Below are 13,695 nucleotides of genomic sequence, written 5' to 3' on the forward strand. Positions count from 1 at the left end.
CTCAGCTCTTCAGCTCAAGGCTAGCGCTCTACCTCTTGAGCCACAGCGCCATTTCCGGCTTTTTTCTTTTTGCTTATGTGGTGCTGAGGAATCGAACCCAGGCCTCATGCATGCAAGGCAAACACTCTACCACTGAGCCACCTTCCCAGCCCTTTTTTTTTTTTTTAAGGGGTATTGGGATTTGAACTCAAGGCCTCACACTTGATAGGCAGGCACTTTACCATATCCACAGCCAAGTAATGGTTTTCTTAATTTCTTTCTTTTTTTTCTTCTGTCAGTCATGGGCTTGAACTCTGGGCCTAGGCACTGTCCTGAGCTCTTTAGCTCAAGGCTAGTGCTCTACCACTTGAGCCACTGCATCACTTCTGGTTTTCTTGTGGTTAATTGGAGATAAGAATCTCATGGACTTTCCTGCCTGGGCTGGCTTTGAGCCATGTTCCTCAGATCTCAGCCTCCTGAGTAGCTAGTATTACAGGTGTAAACCACCAACGTCTGGCTTGGTTTTCTTAATTTCCTTGTATCTTGACTTTTGTTGTTTCTTTAAAATCATTATTTTTAATTCCTTTTCAAGTAATTAATTTTTTTTTCCTTTGGGATATGTTCCTAGGGTTATTATGTTCCTTTGGATGCATTTTCATCTTGTTTTATCTGCTTATGATCCTAGGTTGCTATTTGCACATCAGGTGGACCAGTTGCCTCACCCATTTTTATAGAGTAGTTTTTGTAATAAAATCTTCCTTCTGATGATGAGTCTTAAGGTGCTGGTTGGGTAGGCTCTGTTGTTTTGTGTTACAAGTGGATATAATAGTATAATGTTCATGGAGTTATTCAGCTGTAATCAGCCCACATGTGATTCCTGTGGGTGTGGCAGTAGGCTAAGCTGCAGAGTTTGTGGACTTGTTCTGCAAGCTGTAATGTACCTCTTTTGTGTACGGTATCACATGTGGTTTTGGTATAGCTCCTTGTCAGGATTATGTAGGGTCAAGGCCAATTTAGCAGACCTAGATGGGCCTAGTGCTTCCCAGAATGAAGATGGGACAATTATCTGTGTCTGAGAACTATGTGGACTGAGTGAAGCATCTGTTCATGTCTGAAAGTGGGTCACTTGGCTGAAACTCAGGTTGTGAGTGGGTGGGCAGGATCACTTGGCTGCTTTGCTGGGCTTTAGGAAGCAGATCTTTTTCTCCCCCCCTCCCTCCCTCCCTCCCCTTCCCTCGCCCTTTCTTCCCCTTCCCTCTCCTCCTCTCCCTTCCCCTCTCCTCCCTCTTTCCCTTTTGTGTCCATCCTGGGGTGTGAACTCAGGGCCTGTGCTGTCCATGTGGTTTTTTGCTCAAGGCTAGCACTCTACCACTTGAACCACAGCTCACTTTCCAGCTTTTTTGGTCCTTAATTTGAGCTAAGAGTTTCATGGACTTTCCTGCTTGTTCTGGCTTTGAACTGCAATTCTTAGAAATCAGAATCTTGACTAGGAGGATTACAGGCATAAGCCACTGGTGCCCAATCTTTTTATTGAAGTCTTAGAGAGATGCTCATAATTTTAAAAACAATTGTACATTGTCCTCTTTTAGTACAAGGTACTTAGAGTGGCTGAGATTGATTTTTCTTCTGAAAACTACCAATAAGGACAATTTTGTTTTAATTGCAATTCTGTATCTTTGCTAACTTTTTGTTTCTAAGAGAAGGGAAAGATGATAGTACATTCTTAGAAACAGTGACAAACTTACATTTCTTTCTTGCAAGATCAAAAATATATAAATTAAGCCGGGCACCGGTGGCTCACGCCTATAATCCTAGCTACTCAGGAGGCTGAGATCTGAGGATCGGGGTTCAAAGCCAGCCCAGGCAGGAAAGTCCGTGAAACTCTTATCGCCAATAAACCACCAGAAAACTGGAAGTGGCGCTGTAGCTCAAGTGGTAGAGCACTTGCCTTGAGCTGAAGAGCTAAGGGACAGCGCTCAGGCCCAGAGTTCAAACCCCACGATCAAAAAAAAAAAAAAAAAAAAAAAAAAAAAAATATATATATATGTAAATTAAGAAAATTGATATTTCTTTCAATGTTAAAAAGTGATTTTAAATGTTTGTTTTTAGGCTGACTAATGAAGTTACAAAATTTATCCAAAAAGATAGGAAATCTATTTGGCCTTGCTGAAATTAGAAGCTACTGTATAGTGCCTGTATAGACAGATTCATGATTTCATTTGCATTCAGAAAAGTTATATGAATAGTTTAAAGAAAGCAGACTGAAAATTATTTTTTAGCTTTTCTTCACCAAACCTATTTAGAAAAAAAAAAGTAGCCTTATATACAAAAAGGGAAGTATTGGTAAATCAGAACCTGTGAACTTACTGATCTGATAAACACTTTTGGCATATTTTCTATATATCTGCAATGAACGGGCAGAGAAAAAAAATCAGGAAAACAGTTCTAGTTATAATACCCTCCAAAAGGACAAAAAATCCAAACACTTAGATATAGATTTAACTAAGGAGGTGAAAGCCTTTACAATGAAAACTATAAAACCTTGAAGAAACACATTGAAGGCATTAGAAGATGGAATGACTTTCCATGTTCATAGGTTGGCAGAATTAATATTGTGAAAATGGCTGTATTACCAAAAAGAATGTATAGATTCAGTATAATGCCCATCAAAACATCAGTGTCATTCTTTGCAGAAATAGAAAAGTCAATGCTAAAATTCATATTGAAGCATAAAAGAAACTGATCGACCAGAACAGTTCTTGTCAAAAAGAGCAACATAGGAGCAATCACAATACTGGATTCAGATTGTACTATAGGGCAATAGTAACAAAAACAGTGTGGTATTGACATAAAAACAAACATGAGAACAAATGAGACAGAGTAGATCAAAAATAAAAACATACAACCACAGCCATCTGATCTTTGACAAAGGAGCTAAAAGCATTCACGGAAGAAAAGATAGCCTATTCAATAAATGTGTCAAGGAGAACTGGCTCTTTGATGATACAAATGTGGAATTAGGGCCCAATGTAGTATGCCATGTCTTACAATCCTTGCTACTGTGGAGACTGGAAAGATCATGTTTTAAGGACAGCCTGTGCAAGTGGAACAAAGCTGTATTCCTGGCTAAATGGGGGACATAAATAGAAGGTTCATGATCTAGATCACTCCAGAGAAAAATATGAGACCCTATTCTTCAAATAAGGGATTTAATTAAAATAAGGGATTTTAATTTTAAAATATTAGATTTAGGGGCTGGGAATATAGCTTAGTGGTAGAGTGCTTGCCTAGCATGCATGAAGCTCTAGGTTCAATTCTTCAGTACCACATAAACAGAAAAAGCCAGAAGTAGCCGGGCGCCGGTGGCTCACGCCTGTTATCCTAGCTACTCAGGAGGCTGAGACCTGAGGATCGCGGTTCAAAGCCAGCCCGGGCATAAAAGTCCGTGAAACTCTTATCTCCAATAACCCACCAGAAAACTGGAACTGGTGCTGTAGCTCAAGTGGTAGGGCGCTAGCCTTGAGCTGAAGAGCTGAAGGACAGCGCTAAGGCCCAGAGTTCAAGGCCCACAACCGACAAAAAAAAAAGAAAGAAAAAGCCAGAAGTGGTGCTGTGGCTTAAGTGGTAGAGTGCTAGCCTTGAGCAAAAGAAGTTCAGGGACATTGCCCAGGCCCTGAGTTCAAGCCTCAGGATTGGCAAAAACAACAACAGCAACTATAGCAACAACTAGATTTAGGAGAAAAGTGAGGTATCATCATTCAATCCTATTTTTTTTGCCCTCTTCATTAGTTCTTACTCTTTGCCTATAAATACTGCCAAGAGTTGTCTTTTGATTTTTTTAACTCCTTTTATTTCAGACTTAATCAAATATACAACTTGCATGAAACTATGGTTTTTAGCACTTTTTTGTTGTTGTTGTTGGTCGTGGGGCTCGAACTCTGGGCTTGGGCGCTGTCCCTCAGCTCTTCAGCTCAAAGCGAGCGCTCTACCACTGGAGCCACAGCACCACTTCCGGTTTTCTAGTGTTTTTTTGGAGACAATAGTCTCATGGACTTTCATGCCTGGACTGGCTTTGAAATGAGATCCTCAGATCTCAGCCTCCTGAGTAGCTAGGATTACAGGTGTGAGCCACCGCTCCCGGCTTTTAGCACTTTTTCCCCCCTCTTTTCTTTATCTGGAAAGTTTCCTATGATTCAGTTTTGTTCATCTACTTATGTGTGCCCTGCCCCCTTAGCTAACTGATAACACGAGTATTTCAGAATCCAGGATAATGTCTTTATGTGTCTCCTACTTGACCACAATGTCATATTAAGCATGCTTAATAAGTCTTTGAGGCCAGGTATCATGGTGCATGTCTGGAATTCCAGCACTCAAAAGGCTAAGGTGGGAAGATTGTGAGTTTGAGGCTACCCTGTGCTAGACCCTGTTTTTAAAAGAATCCTATTTGGGCATAATTCTTGGGGAAAAAAATCATGACTATGTGTTCAACTGGAAGCTTGATATGACTTATGGGGAATTTGGACAATCTTAAGATGCATTAAGTTTTATGTCTTGACTAAAGGAAGAATTAACTGCTGTAGGGAGAATATGTATACCATCTGTTTGATAATTCTGAATATCATAATTAGGAGGAACATTGGCAAAATAGAAAACAAAGATAGATTACTGATTGCCTACCCAGTATATATTCTTTTTTCTTACTTAGTAGCATAACTGCCATATTGTGGGAACATCAATAAACCCAGCTGTAAAATGACATTTTCTAGTGGCTGTAAACAAGTTTTGGGTTTTCAAATTTGACACAATTGGGAGATTTTTTTGGAAACCAGTCTTACATGGAGCCAAATAATCCTTGAAAGAACCTCTATTAGCTTCTATTTCAAAAGAGTATACCCAACTTTTTATATAGGTGTGAGCAAACAAAAAGGCCCAGTAGTTCAAAAGCAATTATTTGAGTTTTCATAGAGATGAAATAGTTACAGCATTGTACCAGATGTAAGAAAAATTCTAATTCTTAAGCCCAGTGATATTTAATGGAAGATTGTTATTGACATGGAGTATTCTGAAAACAGGAAAAGCCTTTGGGAAATGAAATAATTACTACTGAGGTAAAATAGTAAAAAAAAAAAAAAAAGATTGGGTACTCCAGAAAAATCGTACTAGTGAATTAGAAGACTAGTTCAAATGATTTTTCAGAATTATGGGAAGATAAAGATGGAGACTCAATGGGTCTAGTATACCTAAGTTTAGAGTTTTAGAAGGAAAGATCAGAAATAATGGATAAGTAATCAAGAAAGTGTTGCTAAAGACTTGTGCTTTTCAAGGAACTCAGCAAATAAGTTAGAGAATACGCATATTAATCATATTGCTCTTTTTGCAAGGATGAGAGAGAAAATTATACAATTTTCAGGTGGAAGGAATAAATGATTTTTTTAAGCTAGGTTTGTTGGAATTTAGTCTTCTTTTTCATGAAAAATTCTGGATCACAGAAGTCCCAAACGTTGGATTCATGTACTAATCTTTGTTTTGATTATGAGGATTAGTGGAAATTTTATCACTAAGGAATATTGGTTCTGGGATTAGAGTTTGGACACGGTTATAGGTGACTTTGGTCTCTCTACAAGGTTGTGATGGCAAAGCCTGCGATTGCAGTGGTATATACATTATAACACTTACGTTTGCAACATTTATGTACAGCGGCAAAAGAACTTTCCTGACAGGTAAGGTGTCAGAGATTTTACTAGATTTTCTTTGTGTGTGTGTATATATATGAATATAGAATGATATGATATTGTTTAATATGATTGTTGCCCTGCTCTGCTAGTTTTACAGTCTGGTGAGGAAAAGAAATTGAAGGGGTAGTTACTGTAGAAAAAGGCAGTGTAGTAAAAAGATTGTTGTGTCAGGGAGTAGGGAGCAGAGTTGACTTTCTGAAAAAAGAACATCTTGAGTTAAGATGAAATACAGGAGGAATTGAAACTCCAGATTAGTTGATTGCAGAGAGTATAAAGTGAGAGAAATTAACAGGTGACACAGGTAATCATATAGAACCAGGAAACAGTGTCAGGACAGTTGGGTTTCATCATGATAGGAATGGGAAGCTATTTAGAGATTTTAATTTAAAAATGATGAGTTGGGTTTTGTTTTTGTTTTTAGAAAGATCGTTTAGGCTGTAGTGAGAATGGATTTGGGACCAGTTAAAATTGAAGATAGGGAGAACAGTTATGAGTCTTGTTTATTAATTGGTTCTAGTAATAAGTATTTTTAGGTCAAAGATAATGTGAAAGAGGAGTAAAGGGACATGTTGGTTGGGTATTAGGGAGATGTAGAAGGAAGAGGATGAACCTGATCTTACATTTCTGGCTTTTGTAGACCAGTAGATGCTGCTGTTGACAGTATTTAAATCCTAGAGAAGATTAGAGAAGGCTGATGAATTCAGATTTAGTTGCTTATGTTTCAATGTAATTATTATTAAGTACATTTGAAGTTTAGAAAAATGCTTGGATTCAGATATTGTTTCTTTAGAAAGCCAACTCTGCCTTCCCCACATCTGGATTAATTGCTCCTGCTTGATGTGGATATTCTGGCCCAGTGATTTTATTTCCTTATACACTGACAAGTGTATAAGTATTGACAACAATGACTAAATAATGGAAACAACATTGCCAGTGGTAGATTGACTAAGTTATAATGTATTCATATAGTATCATGAGATTGTTTAGATGATGAAGGAGTTCTGTAATGAGTCTTAAAACACATTATCTTAGCTGGAAATTTAGCCCAGTGCTAGAGCACTTGTCTAGACTACCTGAAACTCTTGTTCATTCCCCAGTATTGGAAAAAAAAAGTTTAGGTTACATTAAGCAAAAATATAATACAAAACTGCTTATAGTATGTTACTACTGTCATTTAAAAGTATGTTGTTGGCCAGGTATGATGTGCCTATCTATAATGCCAGCAACTTAAGAGGCAGAGAAAGGAGGATCACAGTTCTAGGCCAGCCCAAGCAAAAATTAGCAAAACTTTATCTTTATTATTATTTTTTTTTTTTTTGTGATGGTGCTTGAACTCTGGGGCTTGTCCCTGAGCTCTTCTGCTCAAGGCTAGCACTCTACCACTTGAGCCACAGTGACACTTCTGGTTTTCTGATGATTAATTGGAGATAAGAGTCTCATGGACTTTCCTGCCTGAGCTGGCTTTGAACTGTGATCCTCACATCTCAGCCTCCTGAGTAGAGGATTACAGGTGTGAGCCACTGGTGCCTGTCTAAGACTTTATTTCAAAAGCAAGCCAGGAGTGTGATGGACACTTGTGATTCTAAGTAGCTATAGGAGGAGGAAGCGGGGCGCTGTCGGGAGGTGGGGGGGGGGGGGGTGTATTGGTTTGTAGCCAACCTCAAAGAAAAGATAGTGCAAGGCCCTATCTAGAAATAAAGTAAATAAAACCAAAGGACTGGGAATGTGGCTCAAGTGAAGAGCTTGCCTAGCAAACCTGAAACTCTTTGAGTTCAATCCCTAGTATCAGAAAAACAAACAATCCTAAAACTAATGTATATTTTAATATATATGTATAGAATACCTATGAATACACAATAAACAAGAGAAAAGTACTAGATTATTGAGGGAAATTTCATGCATCATAACTCTTATGTAGTTTGCTTTTTGTGTCAGGTATATATCACCCTCTTTAAAAATTAACTTGAAGGTGGCTCAGTGGTAGAGTGCTTGCCTTGCATGCACGAGGCCCTGGGTTCAATTCCTCAGCACCACATAAGCAGAAAAAGCCGGAAGTGTGCTGTGGCTCATGTGGTAGAGCGCTAGTCTTGAGCTGAAGAGCTGAGGGACAGTGCCCAAGCCCAGAGTTCAGGCCCCACGACTGACCAAAAATAAAAAAATTAAAAAATAAATTAAATTTAAAAAGTGACCTGATAAGTTTGTAGTAGTCTTTTTGTTTTGTTTTGTTTTGTTTTTGTTGGTCATATGGCTAAATGAATGTTTCTCAGAAGATATACAAAAGGCAAAGTACGGGGCTGGGAAGGTAGCTCAGCGGTAGATTGCATGCCTTGCAAGCATGAGGCCCTGGGTTCGATTCCTCAGCACCACATAAACAGAAAAAGCCGGAAGTGGCGCTGTGGCTCCAGTAGTAGAGCGCTAGCCTTGAGCTGAAGAGCTGAGGGACAGCGCCCAGGCCCAGAGTTCAGGCCCCATGACCAGCAAAGAAAAAAAAAAAAAAGGCAAAGCACATGAAAAAATGTTCATCATTCCTAATAATAATCAGGGAAATGCAAATCACAATGAGATATCCTCCCACTTCTCTCCCTGCTTGCCTCCCTGCCTCCCTCCCTCCTCCCCCTCTTCTCTCTCTCTCTCTCTCTCTCTTGTCCATCTTGGGGCTTGAACTCAGGTCCTGGGTGCTCTCCCTGAGCTTTTTTGATCAAGGCTAGTACTCTGCCGCTTTGAACCACAACACCACTTCCGCTTTTTCAGAGGTTAATTGAAGATAAAGAGTCTCAAGGGGACTTTTTGCCCGGGCTGGCTTTGAACCATGTTCTCAGATCTCAGCCTCCTGATTAGCTAGGATTACAGGCATGAGCCACTGTGGCCCAGCTGTCATCTCACGTTATTAAGAGTGGCTGTTATCAAAAACTTAAATAGTAAGTGCCGATTAGGATATATTTGTATACTGTTGTTAGGAATGTAAATTAGTGTATCCATAATGGAAAACATAGAGATTCCTAAAAAAAAATCTAAAAATAAAATTGCCATATGATCCAGCAATCCCACTCCCCAGTATACTAAAGGAATGGAGTCAATGTATCAGAGACATCTGTTCTCCCATGCTCATTGCAACGCTATTCACAATAGCCAAGAAATAAAAAACAACTGAATTCCCAATCAGCTGATGAATAGATAAAGAAAACGTAGTATATATACTTTGGAATATATACAGCTACAAACCAAAATAAAACCTTGTCATTTGCAACAATATGGATGGAACTGCAGATCCTTATGTTAACTGAAATAAGCCAGACACAGAAAGGTCAATATTCAGGACACACTGAGAGAGAAAGGTACAGAACTGAACATTTATATAAAAGGCAGAAAGATTCTAAGACTGTATGTGTACTCCAGGGTATTTTCATGAAAATTGCTGGAAGGGATATATAAGAACCCAATAAAAATGGTGAGCATGGGAAAAGTGGTCTACATATAAATGTAGATGCTGGAACGACCATGCTTCTGGAATATGAATGTAAACCCAGTTTGCTTTGTACTTCTTTTGGAGATCTGAACTTCTCATTCTTTCTCTCTCTCTCTTAAAGTTAATATCCCTTCAGATCTATATATTTATTATAACTTTAATTCAGTCATAAGACTAGGAATTGGTATTGCTTTAGCAGTTAAAACAATTTTATATGCTTACAGAGAAACTGAAATCATAGCATTTAAAATAATTTCAATGGTCTAATTGTCTTCCTTCTACTTTAGATCTGCCTATACTAATGGAAATGTAACTGGAACTGACAGATGATAAAGTCAACTACCATCAGACAAGATCATGCAGTAGGAAATTTTGCTTCCAAATGAAGGCACCAACATTTAGAATTTCTACTTTTAAGGTATTTGAGGAACAATTTTACTCTGATTTGATGCATGTGTAGTGATTTTATAATGTTGGTCTCTCTATATAAGTTTTATATGCTTAAAAGTTTTTATATCTTAGAGTGGTTAGCTTTTAGAGAAGAGTTCATAAGAACTCCTTACCCTCTCAGAAAAATTATAAGGTAATAAATTATCATGCAGAGGTTTCATTCTGATAGCAAAACAAAAACAAAAAAATAGGTCAATTGACACTACTACTGAGAAGCTTGTAAAACTAGTTTTAAAGTTAACGACAAATATTATTCTTGGAGAGAAAGTGAAATGAGCTTTTGGCAAAAAAAAGTCTCTTATCAAAGGCATACCATCTGGAAAAGCAATTACTGTCATGCATATGCTAGTGGATATTTTGTTTTTCAGTAAGAGGAAAGCGCTGATGTACAGAGAACAGACCAGCTCTTCACATAGGTGTGTTACTGCTTATCACCCAAAAATCACTACAACAGAAGAGTCTTTTAGTTTTTATTTTCTTCTGTTGTTGTGTCATGGTTGTTACTTGTTTGTTTTTTTGAGAAAAATTGCATGAGGATATCATTTCATATCCTGCTTTATTTCAGGGAAAAGCGTAGGCACTCAATCATGTGATTTATGATTATGACTTAAAATAGTAAAAAGCAACTTTTTGCTCAGTGAAAGTAACTTTTGGCCACTAAATTAACATCTTTTCAGAGTTTTGAGAGGAAATGATCAGCAACTGTTTTATTAATTTATCAAAGGAAAAAGTGACTAGTTTTTAATCATAAATGTTTAGAATTATATCCAAATTTTGTAATATAACATGAAGAAATACCTTCCAGAACCAAAAGCAAACAGAGTAGATTAAGAATCTTTTCTGTTCTAACCTCTCAAAATGAAGCATTTAACTTTCAGCTTTAAATATAGTATGGTGTGTGTGTGTGTGTATGTGTATGTGTCCATCTGTGAATGTGCACAAACACGTGTCTTCACACCTGTCTTGGAGCTTGAATTTGGAGCCTGAGTGCTGTCCCTGAGTTTTTAGCTTAAGAGTAGCACTCTACCACTTGAGCCACAACTCCATTTCTGGTGTTTTGGTGGTTAATTGGATATAACAGTCTCAAGGACTTCACTGCCCTGACTAGGATGGAACATTGATCCTCAGATCTCAGCCTCCTGAGTTGCATAAGCCACTTGCACCTGGCAGAATGGTGTGTGTGTGTGTGTGTGTGTGCGCGCGCGCGTGCGCGCACACATGCACATTGTGGGGCTTGAACTCAGGGCCTGGATGCTGTCTCTGAGCTCTTTTGCTCAAGGCTAGCATTCTGCCATTTGAGCCATAGCTCCACTTCTGGTTTTCTGGTGGCTAAAAAGGTATAAGATTCTCACAGACTTTCCTGCCCAGGCTGGCTTTGAACTGTGATCCTCAGATCTGAGCTTCCTGAGTAGCTAAGATTAGCAACCAGTGTTTAGTAAGTATACTTTTTAAAAAAGTGTTCAATGAAATGGGGAAAGTAGAGGTCAGTGAAAAAGTCTTACTGTAAAATGTAAGTTTCATATCTACTGTAATATCCAAACTGTAGACTGCAGCTGATTTGTAACATAATTCATAACATTTTAAAACCATGAATAAGAAAGAAATAGCTAAACAGTAAATAACTCAACCTGATTCCAAATCTGTGGACTTAAAATACCTTTCAGTGAAATTGTTAAACACTACAGCGTTTTAGCAGAATAACTCAGATGCATAAGTGAATAGTTTCTGCAGATCAAAGATGAGACAGTGTGAGCCTCAGCAGCTATAACTGCAATATAATGAATCACATCAAATACCTTTAAATATGATCTAATCACGATACTCTAAATACCTTACTTGTTTTCTTCAGCTTATTCTTAGGAATCAGCTATACTTCACAGTAGCCAAATGGCAATTGAGATGAAATTTCTTTTCTCAGAAACATTCTAGTTAATAAATGGACAGAGAGTGATAGAGCAGAACATCTTTACTTTATAATGAATGCCGGAACCTAAGCAAAGATCATCAAGTGACTGCTAGCTTTACAGAAGGCAAACAATCAGATATTAGAGTTCTGTTAATAAAAGTTTCCAACATTACCTTGAAATAGTCTTGCCAGAAAATTAAATCTGAATCTGAATGTGATGAAGCCTCTACCTTTAACTACCAGTTGGAATAAAATATAGAAGACGAGGTAGCATGAATATCAGAGGATATTATCAGCAAAATGCTATTGGGACATATGGCTTGGTTTTTTTTTCAACCAATAAATTATAGAGAGGGAAAAAGCATAACAACAAGAAGAAACTAGGCTAATAGTAGTATTTGGACTTCATTTGGTCCAGAATTTAGTAAATAAGACATCAGGGAAATTTGAACTCTGGATATTTGTACTGATCAGCTGTTATTAATTTTAGGTATGATAATAATACTTAGTTATATTTTCAAAAATATATATTTCAAACATATATTTCAACATCTGTTGATGAATACAAGGATATGTTTCAGATCTGTTTTTTTATTATCCAGAGAACAGAAGAATCTGTGGGTGGGAATTAAGCAAGATTGGTCAGGAGTTAGTTGATCATTGTTTAAGCTAGAAGCTTATCATTTGGGGCAGTGGGTAGGAGAAGAAAAAAGGATGTTTTTCATAATTTTCTCTAAGCTATCCTTAAAAATTCCATACGAAGAAAAATCCAAAAATTTACATTTTCTCTGAATTGTATAGATTTAGCATTCTATTGAATTCTTGCTTATATTTCCTGAGTCTATTGGGTCATTTATGTAGAAAATGATGTTTCCTACAAAGGACATATTTACTATACAGTGCACATTATTTACCAGGCTCTATTTTAAGCACTTTATACATAATAGCTCACCAGAGCTTCACGAGAGATCTCCAATAAAGTACATGTTAGCATGCCAAAAGTTAATTAACTGGTATGTGCTAGAACTGAGATTTGCTTCTAGGCATTCTAGCCCTAGATTCTTTGTGTTTTCCTTTCTGTAGCTCTATAATTCTTTTGGTTTGTTTGTTTGTTTGTTTGTTTTTGTTTTACTTTTAATCCCTCTATTGTTTGTTACAGTATTTTTGTCTGTTGTGGGGCCTGAACTCTGGGCCTGGCCACTGTCCCTCAGCTCTTCAGCTCAAGGCTAGCACCCTACCACTTTATCCACAGCGCCACTTCCAGCTTTTTTCTGCTTATATGATGTTGAGGAATTGAACCCAGGGTCTCATGCGAGGCAAGCACTCTACCTCTGAGCCAACTTCCTAGCCCAAGAGTTCACTTTTTTTTCTTTTTGGTCAGTCATGGGTCTTGAACTCTGGGCCTGGGCACTGTTCCTCAGCTCTTCAGCTCAAGAATAGCACTGTACCACTTAAGCCACAGTGCCACTTCAGGTTTTCTGGTGGTTTATTGGAGATAAGTCTCACAGACTTTTCTGCCCCGGCCGGCTTTGAAATGTAATCCTCAGATCCCAGCCTCCTGAGTAGCTAGGATTACAGGTGTGAGCCACCAGCGCCCAGCTCAGGAGTTCACTTTTTAAAGACCATGTTTCATTTGTAATTAATTTGTCTTAATACTTATGGAATCCATAATCCATTTGAGTTTATTCATTTACATATACCAGGTATCTACAGAAGCCTAAAAATTAGTGTATAGTAGGAAACCAAAGAATTGAAGCAGCATCTTGTTTTTTAAAAAATATATTTCTCTACTGATCTGTAAGTAGTCTTTTCATGGCTCATTTTACTTTCAATTACTTGTTGTTGATTGTATTGGTCCTACTTGGTGAATTTCTTTGTGATAGATAAACATTACTCTCCCTTCTCCTTAACTCTTAATCTGGCATATAATTGCTTCCTACTTGACTTTATGTAGGCTACTTGAGATAAAGTTAATGCTTTTTTTTTTGGGTCCGGTTGTGGGGCCTGAACTCTGGGCCTGGGCGCTGTCCCTCAGCTCTTCAGCTCAAGGCTAGCGCTCTACCACTTGAGCCACAGTGCCACTTCCGGCTTTTTTCTTTTTGCTTATGTGGTGCTGAGGAATTGAACCCAGGCCTCAGGCATGCAAGGCAAGCGCTCTA

General features: G+C 38.1%; 1 protein-coding gene across 5 annotated transcripts in view; it reads left to right on the forward strand.

Annotated features, from left to right (window-relative positions):
- Ncoa1 (nuclear receptor coactivator 1) overlaps window positions 1-13,695 on the forward strand; it is a 206,445-nt gene that overhangs the window by 46,172 nt on the left and 146,578 nt on the right. For all 5 annotated transcript variants that reach the window (XM_042696731.1, XM_042696727.1, XM_042696729.1 and 2 more), the window contains one exon: window positions 9,468-9,598. The gene's annotated coding sequence lies outside the window, so the exon portion shown is untranslated. The remainder of the gene's footprint in view (window positions 1-9,467; window positions 9,599-13,695) is intronic.

This window comes from Dipodomys spectabilis, unplaced genomic scaffold (assembly GCF_019054845.1).
Source record: "Dipodomys spectabilis isolate Male_0828 unplaced genomic scaffold, ASM1905484v1 ptg000210l, whole genome shotgun sequence".
Classification (NCBI taxonomy): domain Eukaryota; kingdom Metazoa; phylum Chordata; class Mammalia; order Rodentia; family Heteromyidae; genus Dipodomys; species Dipodomys spectabilis.